Source organism: Pelodiscus sinensis, chromosome 1 (assembly GCF_049634645.1).
Source record: "Pelodiscus sinensis isolate JC-2024 chromosome 1, ASM4963464v1, whole genome shotgun sequence".
Classification (NCBI taxonomy): domain Eukaryota; kingdom Metazoa; phylum Chordata; order Testudines; family Trionychidae; genus Pelodiscus; species Pelodiscus sinensis.
Genome location: NC_134711.1, coordinates 148,311,095 through 148,331,424, shown reverse-complemented (window position 1 = coordinate 148,331,424; position 20,330 = coordinate 148,311,095). Strand labels below are relative to the sequence as shown.

General features: G+C 44.8%; 1 long non-coding RNA gene across 1 annotated transcript in view; it reads right to left on the bottom strand.

Moving 5' to 3' along the window:
* Positions 1–11,253: 11,253 nt before the first annotated feature.
* The window catches only part of LOC102447785 (uncharacterized), a 44,876-nt gene continuing 35,799 nt past the window's right edge, over positions 11,254–20,330 (bottom strand). The window contains exons 2-3 of the long non-coding RNA XR_012897391.1: positions 15,993–16,118; positions 11,254–11,838 (exon numbers count right to left, since the gene is read on the bottom strand). This is a non-coding gene — a long non-coding RNA (uncharacterized LOC102447785). The remainder of the gene's footprint in view (positions 11,839–15,992; positions 16,119–20,330) is intronic.

Here is a 20,330-nt window from a genome sequence, read left to right as displayed (position 1 = left end):
TTCTTAGGGGGTTGAAACGTTTCACATCATCATCATAAATCACTTTAGTAAAGGATGACTGCAACCTTAACTCTTTAAGCTCCTCAGGCTCTCAAACTGGCTTGACCTTCCCCCCAGCCCTCCCTTTCTTGTCTTCCTTTCTTATTCCACTAAACTGATACCATCCAGTTAAAAATCACATGCTTCAGAAACTCATTTCCTTACCTGTGTTAATAATAGTATGGCACATAATTAAAAGTGGAGAGAAGTTTTTTTAAAATCTGATTTCCTCCCAATTTTTGTTTGTCCACTTTCTATATTTCAATCTGGGAAATAAAAAGAGACCAGTAAATTTCACCTTAGTTTCTAGTAAATTTCTCTTTCACATTCTCGTACACAACTGCTCTAGTCTTTAATTTGCAAACAATCAAAGGGTCAGTCATTTTTTAAAAGCTGGATCAAAACATTTAAATACGTATTTATATTGATGTTTGATTCATGTAAATGTGCATTATGCATGTCAAAAGCAAAAGATGCAAACTTACAGAGAAAGGTGTGTAAAGACAGGGAGAGATACCCAGCGGCTGTGTCTACATTGGCACCCCTTTCCTGAAAAGGGATGCTAATGAGACCAGTCGGAATTGCAAATGCCGCGGGGGATTTAAATATCCCCCGCGGCATTTGCATGAACATGGCTGCCACTTTTTTCCGGCTCAGGGTTTTGCCGGAGAAAAGCGCCAGTCTAGATGGGATCTTGCGGAAAATAAGCCCTTTTCTGGAAGATCCCTTATTCCTACTTGAAAGTGCTCAAACTTGAAAGTAGGAATAAGGGATCTTCCGGAAAAGGGCTTATTTTCCGCAAGATCCCGTCTAGACTGGCGCTTTTCTCCGGCAAAACCCTGAGCCGGAAAAAAGCGGCAGCCATGTTCATGCAAATGCCGCGGGGGATATTTAAATCCCCCGCGGCATTTGCAATTCCGACTGGTCTCATTAGCATCCCTTTTCCGGAAAGGGGTGCCAATGTAGACACGGCCAGCTAGTATAAATCTGTGTAGATCTATTGACTTCAGATCCTGAGCTTGTACAAATCAATGTAGCTCCCTACGCTAGGTCTACGCTACAGGCTTCTTGTGCAATAAGCAATAAGGGTATGTCTATACTGCCACCTCAGTTCGAACTAGGGTGGCTAATGTAGGCATTCGAAGTTGCAAATGAAGCCCGGGATTTAAATATCCTGGGCTTCATTTGCATCTTGCTGGGCGCTGCCATTTTAAAATTCCCCTTAGTGCAGACTCTGTGCCCGCGGCTACACGCGGCACGGAGAAGGTAGTTCGAATTAGGCTCTCTAATTCAAAGTACCGTTACTCCTCATGGAATGAGGTGTACCGGTAGTTCAAATTAGAGAGCCTAATTCGAACTACCTACTCCATGCCGCGTGTAGCCGCGGGTACGGAGTCCGCACTAAGGGGGATTTAAAAATGGCGGCGCCCGGCAAGATGCAAATGAAGCCCGGGATATTTAAATCCCGGCTTCATTTGCAACTTCGAATGCCTACATTAGCCACCCTAGTTCGAACTAGGGTGGCAGTGTAGACATACCCTAAGAGAGCATCCACACTGCAAAAGTGCATGGAAAAAGCGATGTGCTTTTGCGCAAGAGAGCATCCACACTGAATAGACGCTCTCTCGAAAGAAAGCGCTGATAGCTATCCACAGAATGGCCACCATTCTGTGCTTTTTCCTCTTTCCTGTTTTTGCACAAAAACCCCCTATTGCCCATCCACACACACCTTTTGCAAGAACTCTTTCGCAAAAAGGAGTTATTCCTTGTAGAAGGACGAATACCTACAATGGATAAACCCCTCTGTTCTTTCATTTTACTTGTGCAAAAACACATTTGAGGTGTGGATGTTCCACAAGTTTTTGTGCAAAACTGGCCGTTTTCGTGCAAAAACTCTGTAGTGTAGATCTAGCTCTAGAATGCAAATCCTCAGCTGATGTAAATTAGCCAAGCTCCATTGCAAGCAGACATGCTAAAATGATTTATAGCAGCTGAAGATTTGGTCCACAGACTCTTGACAAATACCCAAATATCACTTTTTGGTAAATGATATACAATACTTAAAAGAACTCAAACGGAAACATTGCTATTGCTCTTAGGTTTGAAAAAGATGATCATCATTCTTATTTACAAAACATAGTTTTATTTTGAATATCAGATTAAATATTAGGTCAACTTTAAGTGGCCCTTTAAGAAAAGTAACAGCCCTCTGATTCAAAGTATTTGCATATTTTTTCTCTCTGTCTCTTTGTTTTGTTTTTGTTTTAAGTTGGCAAGTGCTATGGAAAACATTTCTGGTGTTTCTGTCTTATGCTCATATGGGTGCAATGTTACATTTTTGTGGCTTATGGGTTGCTCTTAATGTGGGGCTGAATGCAAAGTGTCCAGGACCAATAATCTATTAGGAGGAGTGGAGCGCACTTATCCACTAGCCTGCTTCAGGATCAGGGTTAATAAGAGAAACTCGTTGCACAGCAATGTGTTGAAGACAAATAACAGTGGTTGGACTAGTGCCCCTGCTGTGTTGTTCCCTGGATAGCTGGAGCTGGGCAGGCTGTATCACTCCCCTGAGCTCCCAGCTCTGGCACAATGAGGAGTCAAGGGGTTTTGAAGGGCTCGAAAAAGATGCCTGTCTACACTTCCTCACATAGGTGACTTAGGCAGGGGAAGGCTTTGCTTTCCCAAACCGCCAGCTTGGCCCCGCTTGGTCCCACCCACTCTCCATCCCCAGAACACCTGCTGTACATGTACTGGGGGAGGAGTGTTGCTGCCCCCAAGTGCCTGCTGTCCCCGTGTTCTGGGGCATCTTGGGCCATGACAATGCCTCCTTCCCCGATGTTCTGTGGGCTAGGGAGGCTGGAGCCATGGGGCCTCCTCCCTTCCCACTGCTCCCAGGGTGGGGAGGCATGGGCCAGCTCAGGCCACAGCCGACTGCCTTCCTTCTGCTCCTGGGGGCAGGGAGGCTCGGACTGTGTAGCCTCTTCCCTCCCTGCTGCTCCAGGGATGCTGGGGCGTGTGCATGCTCTTTGCCTCCCTGTGGTGGGGCGGTGCCTCCACAAAGAGGGCGGAGCTGTAGTTGAGGCTGAGGGCCTGTCGTCTCCAACCCCAGCAATAATCAAAATTCTTTAATCTAGTACAAAAAGGCATTATGAGAAGCAGTGGTTTGATGATGGAGCTAGACAAATTCAGACTAGTGATAAGGTACACACATTTAACAGGAAAGGTAAATCATTGGAACAACTTACCTAGAAAAGTGGTGGATTTTTTATCACTTGGAGTGCGTCTACACAGCACCCTAAACTCAAAATAAGATACACAGTTTGTGCTACGCAATTGCAAATTGCGTATCTTATTTAAAAATTATTTTAAAATAGCTTATTTTGAAATTTGGCATGTCTACACAATGCCAAATTTCAAAACAACATGTTGTTTCAAGCCATCCCTTATCCCTCGGGCAATGAGGTTAACTGGGATGGTGAAATAGTGCACCCGTTATTTTGAAAAATACTTTGAAATAACAGGCAGCTTGTGTAGACGCGGTGTAGCTATTTCAAGATACCTCTGGAAGTAGGTTTCCCTAGAGACTTCCTCTCTGCTCACGAGCCAATGTGAGACTTCTGGTATCCCGAAATAACTGTGCAGTGTAGATGTACCCTTGAAGACTAAGACAAGTCTGAATATCTTTGCAAAGGATATGTTCTAACTCAACACACATTATTGGCCTTTTGCGGAAACATTGAGGGTATGTCTAGACTTCAGGCTTCTATTGGAACAAGCTTTTCCTGAAGAGATATTCCAAAAAACTTCTTCCACAAGAGAGCATCCACACTGCAAAAGTGCATCGAAAAAGCCATTCGGTTTTTCGAAAGAGAGCGTCCACACTGAATGGACGCTATCTCGCATTTAAGCTGTGATTATTATGGGTGGAGAGGCCACCAGGGCACCTGTGCTTTTTCCTCTTTCCTCTTCTTTTGAAAGAACTCCCTTTTCCCTGTCCACATACGTCTTTTTGCAAAAGAGCTCTTTTGGAAAAAGGCCTCTTCTTTGAAAAAAGAGGGTTACGAATTTCGGAAAAACCCCTCAGTTCTTTCAATATTTTTTTCTGAAAGAAGGAGATTGCAGTGTGAACGTAAGTGAAGTTTGTTTGGAAAAATGGCCATTTTTCTGAAAAAACTCTGCAGTGTAGACATACTCAGAGTAAGGTTGTATGTCTGTGTTATTCAGAAGGCCAGATTAGAATATAATGGTCCATTCTGACCTTGAAATCTGAATTTGTGGACTGGTCTGGTGAAACTAACTGCCTCAAAACATCTTAAAAATGGATGGAGATTCAGAAAAGTGTATTAAACACTGCCCAGTAGTTTTCACATCCACATGGCCCATGTATTACCTGGAAATGGCCAGGACTAGAAATGCCATCTTATAGCAAAAAGGCTACTCTGGGGCTATGTGTACACTGGCATGATTTTCCGAAAATGCTTTTAACGGAAAACTTTTCTGTTAAAAGCATTTTCGGAAAAGCGCGTCTAGATTGGCAGGATGCTTTTCCGCAAAAGCACTTTTTGCGGAAAAGCGTCCATGGCTAATCTAGACGCGCTTTTCCGCAAAAAAGCCCCGATCGCCATTTTTGCGATCGGGGTTTTTTTGCGGAAAACAGTACTGTGCTGTCTACACTGGCCCTTTTGCGCAAAAGTCTTTCAGAAAAAGACTTTTGCCTGAACAGGAGCAGCATAGTATTTCCGGAAAAGCACTGACGATCTTACATGAGATCGTCAGTGCTTTTGCGGAAATTCAAGCGGCCAGTGTAGACAGCTGGCAAGTTTTTCCGGAAAAGCGGCTGATTTTCCGGAAAAACTTGCCAGTCTAGACACAGCCTGGAGGTATTTTCAGTTTTGCTAGGAGCAGCAAGTGTTGGGCACCCTTTGGGAAAGTCCCTTCCTGCCAAGATTTGCTGTCAAAGACCAGTCATTAGAATAGAACCTTAGAGACCTACTGAATTTTAGCTTTCCCTAGAGATTTCCCCTCTGCTCATGAGCCAATGTGAGACCACTACTCTCATTGAAGATGCTGTTTGTATCAGGCCCAGGGTGATATTTTCAAGGGTCAGAAGCAGAATATTCTTCTCCACTGTGGGTTTGGGAATGACTTGCTGGGGGATGATTAGGTTGAGATCAAAGCAGAATGCTTTCTGTATGGGGTTGGAGGAGTGATGGTGCTTAGGCACAGAGACCTTCTCTCTGACAAGAGTTGGAGCATTTAGGTTTTCTGTACTCTCTATTCACAGAGAAAATTTGGAGGGATAACCAGGTCATATAAATGTAATTATATAGGAATCTCTTTCCCCAGGACTGAAATGCAGCCACTGCTATTGAATGGCAACTCTGTGCAAAGATTCAGATACATTAATGCTTTATCTACTTGAAACTACAGGGGGTAATTTTAAGAAGGCAGCATGCAATTACCCCTAGCTATAACACAATAGTTGTCAAATTCCAAAAATTCAGATCATCTCTACAAAGGGTGGGTTCAGATTTGTTACAGAATAATAATAATCTTGCTATACTTTGCTTTAAATGCCCAAATTTAAAAAAACCATGGTTTAAAGTGATATAAAGAAAATACTGCATGGCTAGTTTGCTCCAGTTTTTAAAATAAAACAGCATCTTTGATAAATATGATGGGCCATACTAGGCCTTCGGGTTTTAAGTCAAACTTTCCCCTGATATCCATGGGGAACTCAGCATTAAAACTGTTTGATACTGACATCATTTAAAAAAAAAATCCACATCTTGGCAATGTTGTAGCCAAAAGCTCCAGGCTTTATTTTGGATGCAATTAGATTTCAATGTGTGGGTATTATTTTTGGCATGTGTTGGTGCTGTCCCTGAGCTCAGCACCTTGTTGGGTCAGGTTTAAGAGCTTAAGAGTGAAGCTGTCACATGGACACATCCCTTGTTCTGGGTCTGGCTGACATCTGGAATGGAGTCATCGGCCACGGAAAACCAAACATATTTTGGCCAACCCTGATATAACTTCTACTCCACATTGGCTAGTGTGGCTGGAATCGTTGATTAAAAAAGACGAAGCTGAATGTATGTGAGTACCTGTAGACAGTTAATTAATATACAGGCAACAGTCTAGGGGCACTTATGACTATATAATAGTGTTCCTAAGTTTGTGGGACCCAAAAAGTTGCTATGCACTTGGAAATGGCTTTTTCCTCTTTACACAGCTCTTAAAATAATATTCATTCAATCAGGAGAAAATCGGCCCCTCCTTAATCTTACCAGTTAGTATACTCCAAATATGACTACAGGGCTAAACTATCTCTATTACACCAAATATAGTCTACTGAGAAGTCCTGTCGGTTGCATCCTTCAAGATATTACAGCTGAGAAATGTCCCTGAAACCCATAAAATGCACATGGGTATCTTTTTTAAAGCAATGGGTCAATGAATGTGAGCATGTCTTCTTCAAGTGGATCATTCCAGCAACAATAGTGAACCAGATTTCTCTATTGTGTCTGCTTGTGCAGTGGGAGGCATTCGTTACGGCTGATTGCCTTCGTGCAGCGCTGCAGAGGAGCAGCTGTACCTTACCCCTCCCAGAGAGGTTACACCAGTCAGTGTAGGACCAGACATTGTTCCAAGCCTTTCCCTTTTCCCAACATGCTCTCTCCTTCCCCTACTTCTTGGGGGGGGGGATAGTTGATGCAGAAGGTGACTACCATAAAGTAGCGTATATAACCCGCGCATGTGTATTACCCGCACCCATGCATAACCCATGTTTTTTCCTGATTGTGTAAAAAGTCTTAGATAACCCGTGCACGTATAGCCCGCAGGAGATGAACTATGCGTACTGTTAATGAACGATAATGAGGGTAATTAACTCAGGCATCAGGGTCTGGGCCTGTCACTCAGAAGCATTGGCGCTCCAGATACATAATTGCACAACCACCAAAGTGCAGAGTAGATGGCCGCAGCTCGACAGGGCAGTCTGGCTGTGTTGCGGGAGGCTGCATGGGAAGGGAAGGTGACTGGGCTTACCCCTCGCACCATCTCCAACAGCTGCCTTCCGCCTGTGCTGTGCACTCCCCCGGGGGTGAGCTGTCTGCCCCAGGCAGCCAGAGCCAGGAGCTGAGCAAAGGAGCTGTGTCCTTAAACAGAGCACCCCCTCTCTCATAGAGAGCCAGCCACATTTGGACAGATGCAACAGAGGAAAGAAGGTTGCAGGGTATTCCCATGGGACTTGGAGTGCTGGGCACAGGGGATGGGGTCTCAGTTGATTACCTCTTCCCTCACTTCTCATCCTCCTCTGCTCTGTCTGCTTGGTCCCTCCCTGTGACAGCTGCTCAGGCTATGACAGCGATTCTGATTTGGCACCTCAACCGCCACCAACGTAAAAAAAAACTTGTATAACATGCAAACAAGTATAGCCCGTGGGGAGAGGGGAGGGAGAAGAGGAGGGAGGCGGGGTTTGTAAAAGTTTGCATAACCCACGGGTTATATATGCTAAAACACGGTATGCCAGCTTTCCGCTAGCAGAGAATTCTCTTACAAAAAGGAATTCTCCGCTGGTCATCTCCAGCCACATTGTAGAACAAAACGGACTTAAAAGGTCTAGCCCAGAGCACAACTGCACACAGCTGAAGCAATTCCTCTTTGCTCAAATGGCAGGAGTTAGAATTCTTAGTGCTAAACTCCTGAGACTGGCCACCACTGACGATTGCGGCATCTCAGCGAATGAAGTCATGGGCTATTAGACTAGAAAGCGAAATAAACACAACACAAAAACCCCATTCATATAACAGGCAAAAACTCTCCTCTCAGCTACTATGGGAAAGCAATTTCAATCAAATTCCACCAGTGTAAATAAGGGACAAATTTAGCCCACTGAGTGAATCATAAGTGGTTGATCCTCCCACACAATAACCCTGAGTACAATTTCTGTGCCTCACTGTATATCCCAGGGTTGGAGGAGTGCTGCTGGAGGTGGCCTCTTTTGGCAGAGATGTAAGCCACGGCAAATGAACCCTTGTGCTCATTAAAGATGCTGATACCGCAGGCTTTGAGAGTCAGCAAACTCTGCAAGCTATTTTGGAGTTTCCAGGCCTTGTGTCAACAGTTTAAATTTGTCAAACTTCTTTGGCCTGTAATTTAAATCCATGTTTGTTTGTGATTTTAAAAGTGTGGTTTGGTTTAACAAAACCGTTCCCCCTCCCCCAAGACAGAGGACTGCCTGTGTTATTTATTAGGGACTGAAGAGTCTTCCAAGTAAGGCTGGCATGAGAAGGTGCCCCAAACATAGTGCCTGCTTTTTCTTTGTATTTATTTTCCTCACAGTTTTTTTTTATCCATTGACTCTTCTCTTTCTCCTCCTTTTTCATTCTCTGTTAAATAGAACTCAAACCCAACAGTTTCTGAGCCTGACCTATGCTTTTAAACTTGGTTTGTAGGCAGAACAGATCAGGTTGGCATCAGCTCGAGTTAAAGCTCTTGTAATATTTTTCACAGGAATAGAAGGGATTAGTCCCTGTTTGGCTACGAATGGGTAGCGCTGATGTGAGCTGTTAATCAGCTGTCATACACTGCCCCTCAGATACGGTTGAAGCTATTTCTGTATGTATCAGCTATGGAAAATACTTTGGGATCATGTGAAGATAACAATAGTAGCTAGTGCTTTTGACCCGAAGAGATCAAAGGCTTTACAAAAGAGGTTGGTATCATTATCGCTATTTTACTGCTGGGGAAACTGAGGCACGGAGTGACTTGCTCAAGATCACCCAGCAGGTTAGTGGCACAGCTCAGAACAGAGCCTCAATTTCTTGAATACAAGTCCAGTGTGTCTTAGAATTACATCCTTCTCCTTGCCTCTCTGCACAAGCTATTCATGAGGGACACAGTGTAAATGCTTTAATACGTGAATTTCTAATCCCAAACTTTTTACAAAAAATTTACCTCTACATCTAAGTTTTGGGCTAATGTCTGAATTTTTCAAACAGTATTCTTTAAATGTGCTTCCCTTATTTACTCTTCTTTCACTTTAATGACATGTTAGTGATATATTTTGTCTGGGAATTTATTATCATGCTCTTGGATGGTGAAGTACTGTATGTAAAGGATTTCACCTTTATAGTATATACATAATATTGCATAATTAAGATTCATACTTCAGGGGACAAGGTTTTCCCAAACATTAATGAAAAGGGGAAAGAAGAAAAATGGAGAGAAAATTAAGACTGAGAGATAGAGTTAGGATATCCTAGGTGAAAAAACGGATCCAAGTTTACACATCCGGATGGTGTTACTTTTTGCATCACTATTATAGACAGATTCTGCTTCCATCCACTGAAGGGAGGTGAGCTGAGACTTTTCATATAGTAAGGGAACTTTTAACACAAAATATCAGCCCTGTTAATACTGCCTTTCTCAGGGAGTCCTCAGGAGAGGAGTCTAAATTCTGCCTCAGTAGGTGCAACTTAGCTAGTTTCCAATAGGAAATTTAAGGAAAGGAAGTGGACTGAGGACCTGTATGTGGAGAGGAGAGGCTTTAAGGCAGTGTCAGAGAATATGGGAGAGCACAGTCACTGAGCAATATGATGGAATTTGGGCACATTAAACCTTGTAGGACTATATCTACACTATGCGGAAGATCAGTGTTCCTGAGGTCGATCTTCTGGTGTTTAATATAGTGGGTCACGTATGGACCCATACATTGAATGCTGAGGGCAGCTGCAGCCAGTGCCTGGTGGTACTCCTTTTGTGAGGAGTCCTTGTGAAACTAAGGCAATCTAGTTTACCCCATTGGGTGCATCACTTGTGAATTTGGTCCTGTATGTGTGCCACCACTAGAACTGGATTAGACCAGTAGTTTATCTTATTTGTTGTCCTATCTCAAATGGTAGCCAGTATCAGATGGCTCAGGGCATGTCTACACTGTGACACAAAACTCATGGCACTGGAGTGTCAAAGACTGGTTCAGCTGACTGGGGGCTTGCATGGTTTGAGATGTAGGGTAAACAATAGCAGCATAGATATTTGGCCCTGGGCTGAAGCCTGGGTTTTGAGATCACCCACCTTGCAGGGTTACAGCCCAAACCTGATGATCCATATTGCAGTTTTATAGCACCACAGCTTAAGCTCAAATCAGCTGGCCAGGCCATGGGTCTTTTATTGCAGCACAGATGTACCCAGAGGAAGGGTTACAAAGCCCTAATAGATGCAATTATGGAATAACCTGCACACAGGGAATGTTCCTTGCAAACATCCCCATTAGTCATAGTTTGGTTTATATCCTGAAGCATGAGGACATATACACCTTTCAAAATTCTTGGAAATACATCCTAATTGCTGGATTCAAAACAGATGCCCAAATACCAATCTCCTTGAATTTCTTTTCTAGTGACTCCATTTGCCACCTCCTAACTTTGGGTACATGAGCCCCCACCTGCAGAAAAAAAAGGAAACAAAATCCTAAATATTCCTTTTTAACCATCTTAAGGATGGTTAAATTCAAGACCATTGTCTAAAAACATAGTTGTTCTAGCTAGAAGTGTAAATCAGTTCATAATAGATTGCAATAGATTTGAAGACTTTCTACTTCAGATTAACAATTTCATGTCCACTAATACGTCATTACCTTGAAAATTATCCGCAAGTATTCTGTTATTATTAATGTTCCAATAGCACCAATAGGCAACATCTGTGATTGCTGCCCCATTGTCCTAGGAGCTCTTTATCCAGCTAGCAAGAGACAGTACCTGCTGCAAAAACCTAACAGACAAAAACGACAAAGAGTGAGAGAAATGAAATACCCATGTCCCTCTTTTACATATGAAGAACTGAGACACAGCAAAATTAAACAACTTGTGTTATATCACACCGGATGTTGTGGCAGAGCTATGTCTATATAGAACAGTCTAGAGCCTTAACCACAAAACCAGCCTTCCTCTTCTCTGAAAGAGTATACAAAATTGTCAATGTAAATAAATGATTACTCAATTTCCATACATTGTTACAGAGGCCAGTAGTTGCCTAGACTGCTTACAACCATGGCCTACAACTATCTATAAAGCTCTTATGCAAGTGCTATTAATTGTTTAGCAATCCTTTAGAAACCGTTTATAAATGGAGCCTTAATACAAAGTATGACCAATTTTTCTTTATTATTTAAAATAGCTTCCAAAAAAAGTTCTAAAGATACAATATCCTGTCAATAGATTGAAAAACTAAGCCACATAAAAGGCAAATGGTTCTGTCTGGCAATGCCAGAAGTCTGGAGCGGAGTTGAGAATATAATTTAGGAGTCTTGACACTCAGTTGCCTTCTCCCCTTAAACAATATCAAAACCTAATTCAGAAAACACAAACAGCATAGATTACATGTTAACAAGGGGACCAAACTCACACTCTGATCCTGAACTGGATCTCTAGTGTAGATACCTATGGCCACAGAGTGTCTCACTGATATCAGTGGGATGCCATACAGGTGCAGGGGTGCACATTATGGGATACTAACTAAGGTTTAGGGTCTATGTATCATGACTCTGGTTCATTCTTGTTGATTCTTGATAACACGTCTTCTTCTTCGAGTGGTCCCCGTGGGTGCTCCACTCTGGGTGCTGGTGCGTCCTCGTGCCAGCAACCGGAGACTTTTTCTAGTAGTTTCTGCCATGCTGCGCATGTGCCACAACGCCCTCTAGTGCCGTTGGAGTCTGTTGGGCGCGTGCGCGGCGCGGCTACCTCAGTTCCTTCTCTACCATCTTCGGCAGTAGATGGAGCCTTCAGTTCTCCTCATTTTCTGGTTAAAAAATAGACAATTGCCTTGTTTACTCCCCAGTTTTCCTCACGATCCAAGTTTTTTAGCCCTCTCCTGTTACCCAGTTAATTTAAAATAAAATGTTTTTCTTGTTGCAGTTCGCCACTTTTTTTCTAAGTGCCTCATGCCCGGCTCGCCGGGCTTTAAGAGGTGCGAATCATGCTGCAATACGATGCCCGTGTCTGATGGGCACGCTAAGTGCATTAAGTGTCTGGGTGAATCACACCAGACTCAAAAGTGCCCGCACTGCTCCAGATACACCACGAGAGCGAGCTGTGACTGGGCTAACAGACTTAAGACTCTCCTGTACGAGAGATCCCTCCAGCCTTCTTCCAACGACTCTCCAACGACCTCAAAAACTGCATCGCAGAGTAAGGGTATGGAAAAAGATCATCCCTCTACCCTCTCCAGCCATAAGGCCTCAAAAACGGGCCTTTCCCCAACTTCTTCGCTACCCTTGGCACCGACAGCCACACGGGTCAGCACCGGGGATAAACCTGGGACTTCCGGCATGCCATCACATAAGTCGATGCGGGTGCACAAAAGAGTGCACTCTGAGCCAAGACAAAGATCATCGGCACCGCGACATACGGCACTGGAGCCACTTGCGACTCTGTCCACTCCGACTGTCCACGGCTCTGACCACCCAGCACCGAGGCATCATAGCAAACCAGCACCGTCTAAGAAGCCATGCACCGATGCTCTGCCAATGGAACACTCGGCACCGTCGCAGATCATGGCACCGCCTCCACCCGCGACATCCACGTTGCCCGCGGTACCGACACCACCCTTGGTTCCCATGATGCCTCTGGAACCCATACCATTGCCGGCACCTGCATCGCTCTTGGCACCGCAGAAACAGCACCGTTCGGCACCGAGAGATGACTGCACTCGTTACCGCTCCCCGGCACGGAGTCATACTCTATCAGCACCGCCAACACCGAGTTCCTATGTCCAGTATGTGCGCTCTCAACATTCTTCAATGGCATCTCGATCCCCCAGTGATGCGGGCACCGGGTCAAGAAGCAGATTCTCATCTCAACATTCTAGCCTGGCACCCAGGCCACCCTCCTGGCAGCCTTCGACGCTACAGTATGCATATCCTCCTCCCCCACCTCCGTGGTATGCACAACAATATGCTTATTCTCCTCCACCATATGCCACCCAATGGCAACCCTGGGAGCCACAGCCCAAGAGGAGCCACCGCCGTGTGCCTTCCACAATTTTGAGACCACCACCAGCCTCGCCAACCACTACTGCTGCAGTCACAGAGCCGACTTCCCCAAACTACTCTGACATTCAGGACTCCCTCTCAGAAGGGGAGGACAGATCCCCCTTACACAACTCATCATCCTCCCCAGATCAGGCAATCACAGCCGAAGTCCCACCTCCTGGCGATGATGCTAGAAAATTCTGGACCTGTTTAAAAGAGTGGCCCTGGCACAGGAACGAGATCTTCAGGAGGTTCAGGTCAAACAGTACCAACTTCTTCGTACATTACAACCTCCAGTTGCCTCCAGAATAGCCATCCCCATGGATGAGGCTATCATGGACCCTGCCGATGTCATCTGGCAGACTCCGGCCTTCATTACCCCAACAAACAAGAGAATGGAACGCAAATATTTTATTGATCCTAAGAACATGGAGTTTTTGTTTAACCATCCCCTGCCAAATTCATTAGTAGTAGACTCTGTCCGTCACAAGGGTAAACAACCAAACTTCAGAAATACCCCACAAGACAGAGACCATAAGAAGCTAGATATCATGGGTCGCAAAGTTTACACATCGGCTCCTCTACTTCTCAGAGCGTCTAACTACACTGCGATGCTCGCCGACTACGACCATGCCAACTACTCTAAACTACAAGACCTTCTTCCCCATCTTCCGGACCTTGCTCAGTATTATGCAAGAAGGCCACAATGTCGCTGGTACAGCCATACGGTCGGCTAGGGACGTAGCAGACACTGCGGCTCGCATTACAGCGTCTGCCATCATCCTCCGCAGGTTGTCATGGCTCCAATCATCGGGAGTCCCAAGAGATTTGCAACAGAAGGTGGAAGATTTACCTTTTGATAAGGCCACCCTAGTCTTTGCGAAAACGGATGAAGTCTTGCACTCTATGAAGGACTCCCGAACCACTCTTAGAACTCTGGGCATGTACACTCCTCCCTTCAAGAGGACTAGGTACCAGCCTTATCAACGCCCCAGAGAGCCATTCAGACAACACCAACCCATATACGATTTCTGCCAGAGACCAAAGCCTCAGCACCGCAGGCCGCAACGCCAACAACAACAGCACTCGTCTACCAACCCGCCTGCAAACAAACAGCAGGTTTCAAAGACAGGTTGAGAGCCAAGAAGCCATTCTTCTGTCATCCAGGACCAATACGCTTTAATTCCACCACCCCCTTCAGGCCTTTCTTTATCAATGGGTCCTCATTACATCGGACAAATGGGTTCTAGAATTGATCCAATATGGCTACGCTATCTCATTTACTTCCCGTCCTCCCACCCACCCTCCTACCCTGTCCCTCTTCAGGGACCCATCTCACAAAACTCTTCTCAATCAAGAGGTTTCTCATCTCCTGCAACTGGGTGCCATAGAATCAGTTCCTCCATCATACCAGGGTCGGGGATTCTACTCAACTTACTTCCTAACCCAGAAGAAGAATGGAGGGTGGCATCCCATACTGGATTTGAGGCGGCTGAACAAATACATTGCCTACCACCATTTCAAGATGGTAACTTTAGCAACGATCATCCCCGCTCTCGACCAAGGAGATTGGCTTTCGGCTCTCGACCTTCAGGACGCCTATTTTCATGTCATGATACATCCAGCTCACAGGCGTTTCCTATATTTCATGGTGGGGACTTGGCATTATCAATACTGGGTGCTCCCCTTTGGCATTTCGACTGCACCAAGAGTGTTCTCCAAGACCCTGGCAGTCATAATGGCTGCACTCTGGCGTCAAGGAGTCATGATATACCCATACTTGGACGATTGCCTCATAAAGGGCTCTTCCTTCAAAGAAGCCAAGACCATGACCGACACCATGATATGCCTTCTCACCAGCCTTGGCTTTCATATAAACCTCGCAAAATCCTCTCTTACCCCTACTCAGAGGCTGGAATTTATAGGTGCCTACCTCAACACGGTAGCAGCAAAGGCCACCTTACCCGAGCACAGGTTCGTCACCATTCGCTATCTGATCACGACCGCATGCACAGCTCCTACCATGCCAGTCTGTCAATGTCTCAAGATTCTAGGCCATATGGCATCCATGACATATGTAGTCAAACTAGCCAGACTTCACAAGGGGCCTTCAGTCCTGGTTGGCAACAGCTTACAAGCCTTCCAGAGATCAACTCTCCAAGGTGGTATCTATCCCACCTCGCATCCTCCACTCTCTCCATTGATGGACAGTCCCACGAAACATGTTAGAAGGTGTTCCCTTCCAGAGTCCTACACCTACGCTTACACTGACGACAGATGCTTTCCTCTTGGGTTGGGGAGCCCATTTGGGGGATGTTACAAGACAGGGAAAATGGTCGCTCGTGGAACAGACTTTCCACATAAACTTCCTCGAGTTGTGAGCAGTCAGATATGCATACCAGCATTTCACAGAGCTTATAGCACAAAAAACCATCACCATCATGACAGACAATACCACCTGCATTTACTATATCAATTGCCAAGGAGGCGTCTGCTCGCCATCCCTGTGCACAGAAGTCATCAGGTTCTGGAATTGGTGCGTAGCTCATCATGTCACCCCGGTGGCCTCCTATCTCCGGGGGTGCTCAACATCACAGTGGACACCCTCAGCCGCACATTCCACAATCAACATGAATGGGAGATAGACAGGCAGGTCCTCACCCCAATCTTTCTTTGGTGGGGACAACTGGACATAGATCTCTTCGCCACAAAGAACAACAGAAAGTGCTACCTTTATTGTTCCAGAGGGGCCTTGGCGAAACACTCTCTTGGAGACGCATTCTCCATTTTGTGGAGTGCTCACCTTCTTTACGCCTTTCCCCCATTCCCTCTATTGCACAGAGTCCTCAACAAGATCAGGGCAGATCAGGCCCGAGTTATACTGGTGGCACCTGCCTGGCCCAGGCAGACGTGATACCCTTACCTCCACAGGATGGCCCGCTCCATCATGGCCTCCTCTCACAGAACCATGGCACAACCTTCCATCCGGACCTGTGCAAACTTCACCTCTATGCCTGGCTCCTCCATGGCTCCAGGAAGCCGAGATTACCTGTTCGGACCCAGTAAAAGAGATTCTGATTAATAGTAGAAGATTCTCTACCAGGAAAACTTACCTATACAAATGGAATAGATTTGTCCACTGGTGTAAAGACTCACACACAACATGTCCGGCTTCTGCCCCATCCCAATTTTGCTGGATTACCTAATATCCCTCAAGCAATCGGGTCTCGCTCTTAGTACAATCAGGGTACATGCAGCAGCCTTAGCAGCTTTTCACCACCCTATCGATGGCGCTTCCTTCCTCGCTATCCCTTTGACTAGACGCTTTCTTAAAGGTTTGCAAAACACCTTCCCACCGGTTTGACCACCAGTTCCCATCTGGGACCTAAACCATGTTCTTAAGAGCCTGACGAAACCACCATTTGAACCATTAGCCACCTGTGCATGGTCTCACTTGTCCATGAAAGTGTCCTTTCTGGTTGCTATAACCTCCAGCAGGAGTGTGAGTGAACTTGTGTCCCTGATGGCCGATCCTTCTTACACGGTATTTACTAAGGACAGAGTAATATTTCGACCCTACCCGAAGTTCCTCCCTAAAGTGCCTTCCCCCTTCCATGTCAATGAACCTATACACTTACCTGCCTTCTTTCCAAAACCACACGCTGATCCAGTCCATGCCGCATGGCACACGCTCGATGTCCACAGGGCATTGGAATTTTACCTGGACCACACCAAGCTTTGGCACGCCTCACCTAGACTGTTCCTTTCCTACGCTGAACAATCTAAAGGGCAGGCAGTCTCATCTCAAAGAATTTCTAAATGGATCACTTCCTATATACGAACTTGTTATGAGTTACACGGTAAACTCCTACCTGAATCCATAACGGCTCACTCCACAAGAGCGATGTCCTCTACAACTGCCTTCCTTAACAATATTCCTCTGCAAGACATCTGCAACGCCGCCACTTGATCATCTGGCCACACATTTGCGCAACATTACGCACTTTCTTCTTCAATTGCAACTTCTATGGTGGTTGGACAAGCAGTTTTATCTACAGTGACTACCACACGGCTCCAAACCCACTTCCATGAGTCAACAACAGCTCTGTAGTCACCTAGAGTGGAGCACCCACAGGGACCACTTGAAGAAGAAGAAGGAGTTACTCACCTTGTGTAGTAATGGTGGTTCTTTGAGATGTGTCCCCGTGGGTGCTCCACTACCCTCCCTCCTTCCCCTGCTTGGAGCCTATTCCTCTAGCAGGTAGAGAAGAAACGGAGGTGGCCGCGCTGCACGCGCACCCAACGGACTCCAACGGCACTAGAGGGCACCGTGGCGTGTGCACAGCATGGCAGAAACTACTAGAAAAAGTCTCCGGTCGCCGGCACAAGGACGTACCAGCACCCAGAGTGGAGCACCCACGGGGACACATCTCGAAGAACCACCGTTACTGCACAAGGTGAGTAACTCCTTCTTCTTATATCCTCAGGTCTACTATTTCAGTGTCTGCTGATCTGGTCTTTGCTTACTCTATATCTAGCCACTGGAAGTACACCGCTGTTTCTGATATAACCTGGTGTTGTTACTTATAAAGGAGAAGGGGGCTTTTAAAAGGAGGTAGATTTTTGTACTTAATAAGAATTGGACTGGGCTGAGAGCTCAGAATTCATTGTGCTTGGTGCTGTGCAAACACACAAACAAAAGGAGGCCGGTGTCCCAAAAAGCTTACATCAAAGTATAAGACAAGAGGGAGGTCGATACAGACAGACAGGGGATCATGAGGAAACCATGAGACAATATTGGCCAGTGTAGCCTCAGCACATCTGTGGCCTGATGTGGTCAAGCTTTTTGCTGGCATTGCTGCAAAAGAGATTGTTAAAGAACAATTTGAAAAAGGATAAGGCAGTATCTTTATGGCTGTTTAAAGGGAGCACCTCCCAAGTGTGAAGGGTAGCATGGGAGAAAGCATAAAGGTTTGGTCGGAAGTCAACAACAAAAAGGAACAAAATGAGAGCGCGCGCGAGAAAGAGAGAGCGTAAACTCTCCATTGCTTATTTTTCTTTAAGGTTCTCAAACTTTCATGTTAAAGAAGTATTAATTTACTGCCACACTAGTGGCCAAAAATATCTGATGTATGTATGACTAATATCTGCCTACCATCATGTATAGCAGAGAATTGGCTATAAAATGACAAGAACTGATGGGAATGGAAAAAAATAATGGCAGGTTGGAAGGTCAACCTAAGCTGTTCATAGAGATGGACTTCCCGTATTTTGAGAAGAGCAACACAAATAATTAAGGGGACTGGATTTATGAGGGGCGATTAAAAGAATTAAATACATAAAGCTTGGGCATATGACAACTAAGAGAGAGATGTAGGCTCAAAGCCGAAGAAGTAGAGGAATTTTTATAGGACAGGTCAAGGGGATAATGGAATCAGACTGAACAAAGGTAAATTTAGGCTGAATATTTTGAGGTCTTTCCTAGTAGTGAGGTGTGTTAAACCTGTGCAGTAGCATCATAAGGGAAATGATGGAATTCCTTTTGTTTGAATCATTTAAAAATGGACTTAGCAGTGCATTTGAGAATATCCTGTTGGCAGGGGAATGTGGACTAGATGGCGGAATAGGCCTTTTTTTTGGTAACATCCATGATTCTCTTATTTCATTCCTTGAAGTATCAGACACATACATTCCATAGAGAGCTTAGAAGGAAGAAATGTAAATAAAGAACCCCATGCTGCTGAAAGTGTGTTTCTACTCTAAGTAAAATATGATCTCTGTCAAGGGATCTTCTCCCTGTAAGAATCAGAGTTAAAGCTGCTGATTGTCCTGACTAAAATACATTATTTTTTCCTCCAAGTAGTCCTGCAGAACCAGCGGAACCCTGAGAGATGGAATGGCATTCTACTTTCACTCATGCATTATGAACAGGTTTGTTAACTAACCTACTAATAAAATCTTGAAATCCTCCCCCCCCCCCCCCCGCCAACCCTGTTATATCTGCCAACTTCATTGTTTCCCATGAGACTTCACGGCATCAGATAGACTTGGATGACAACTAGTAGTTAGGGGGTAGAGCCAAATCTGGCTTACAGAGGTTGTAGTACAATTGTTGGCACTATATGCGATGGAAGGATGCCATCTTGACTCTCAGATCTCCGGGTGATGTTCCAGGGCTGGCATTTAGAAAAACAGTTTTCCGCTTTTAAAATGAGCACATTTTGATCTGGAGTCATTAAGACATGATAAACGCGGGATCTGCTTTCACAAAATCACTTGGAGTGTAACTGCACTAACTTAGAACCCAGCTGGACCAAATGGGACTAATCATGTACTTAAAGTTAGGCACTTGCCAGATACCTCACCAAATCATGGCCATAGTCTGAAATGTAAAGCCCTAGTATAGATACAGCCTCAAAGTCTTTGCCTCAGTTCTCATGTACATGAAATTACTCACCTTAAAGCCTTTTCACACTGGTAGAAAGTATGGAGGTGGTCTTGGAGTAAAAGAATATCAGGTCTTTTGTGTCTTGAATCCTCCAGTTCCAGAATCCATCAATTCCCGAAGGATCCATTCCAGTCAAATACTAATAGGAGGATTCTCAGCTGCTGATTTCTGTTTAGCTTGTGAATAAGCCTTTCTAGTTCATCTGTCCTTTTACTGAGTTTCCACCATGTCATCATCCATCAAATTCAACAGAAAATGCTTTCAGGTGCATGTATACATAAGTTAAATAAGCTTTTTTTTTTTTTTTTAAAGGTAGAAATCACACCAGATAGCGTGAATATGACTGGACAAAAGCATTCCACATTTCTCTCTATATATAAAAAAGTTTTTTCCTGCCAGGCAACAGAATGACGTCATCATACTCTCTCACTTTCACGGTCAGAGAACATAAGCAGCCAGAGAGAGGGGGGTTGACAAGTGTAGTGAGCACAGGGCACAGCCCGCTAGTAGTTACATATAATAACCCTAACTTCTTACCAAAGGTTACATTTTCTTTAAACCAAAACATAAGTGTTTTGCAATGCCATCTAGCGTCACATGCGAATGTCTATCAGAGTCCAACTTTCAAAGCCTTCCCAATAACTATTACATCACATGAAACTGAACTGTAAACAGATATACAACAAAAATTCTTGTCTCCCATAAAACTGCATTGACAGTTACACCAATGAACATGAGAGGAGAACTTGGTCCATAATTTACTTTACACTATCTACACTGTTTAATTTTTTTGTTCTTTACTTAGGTGTACAG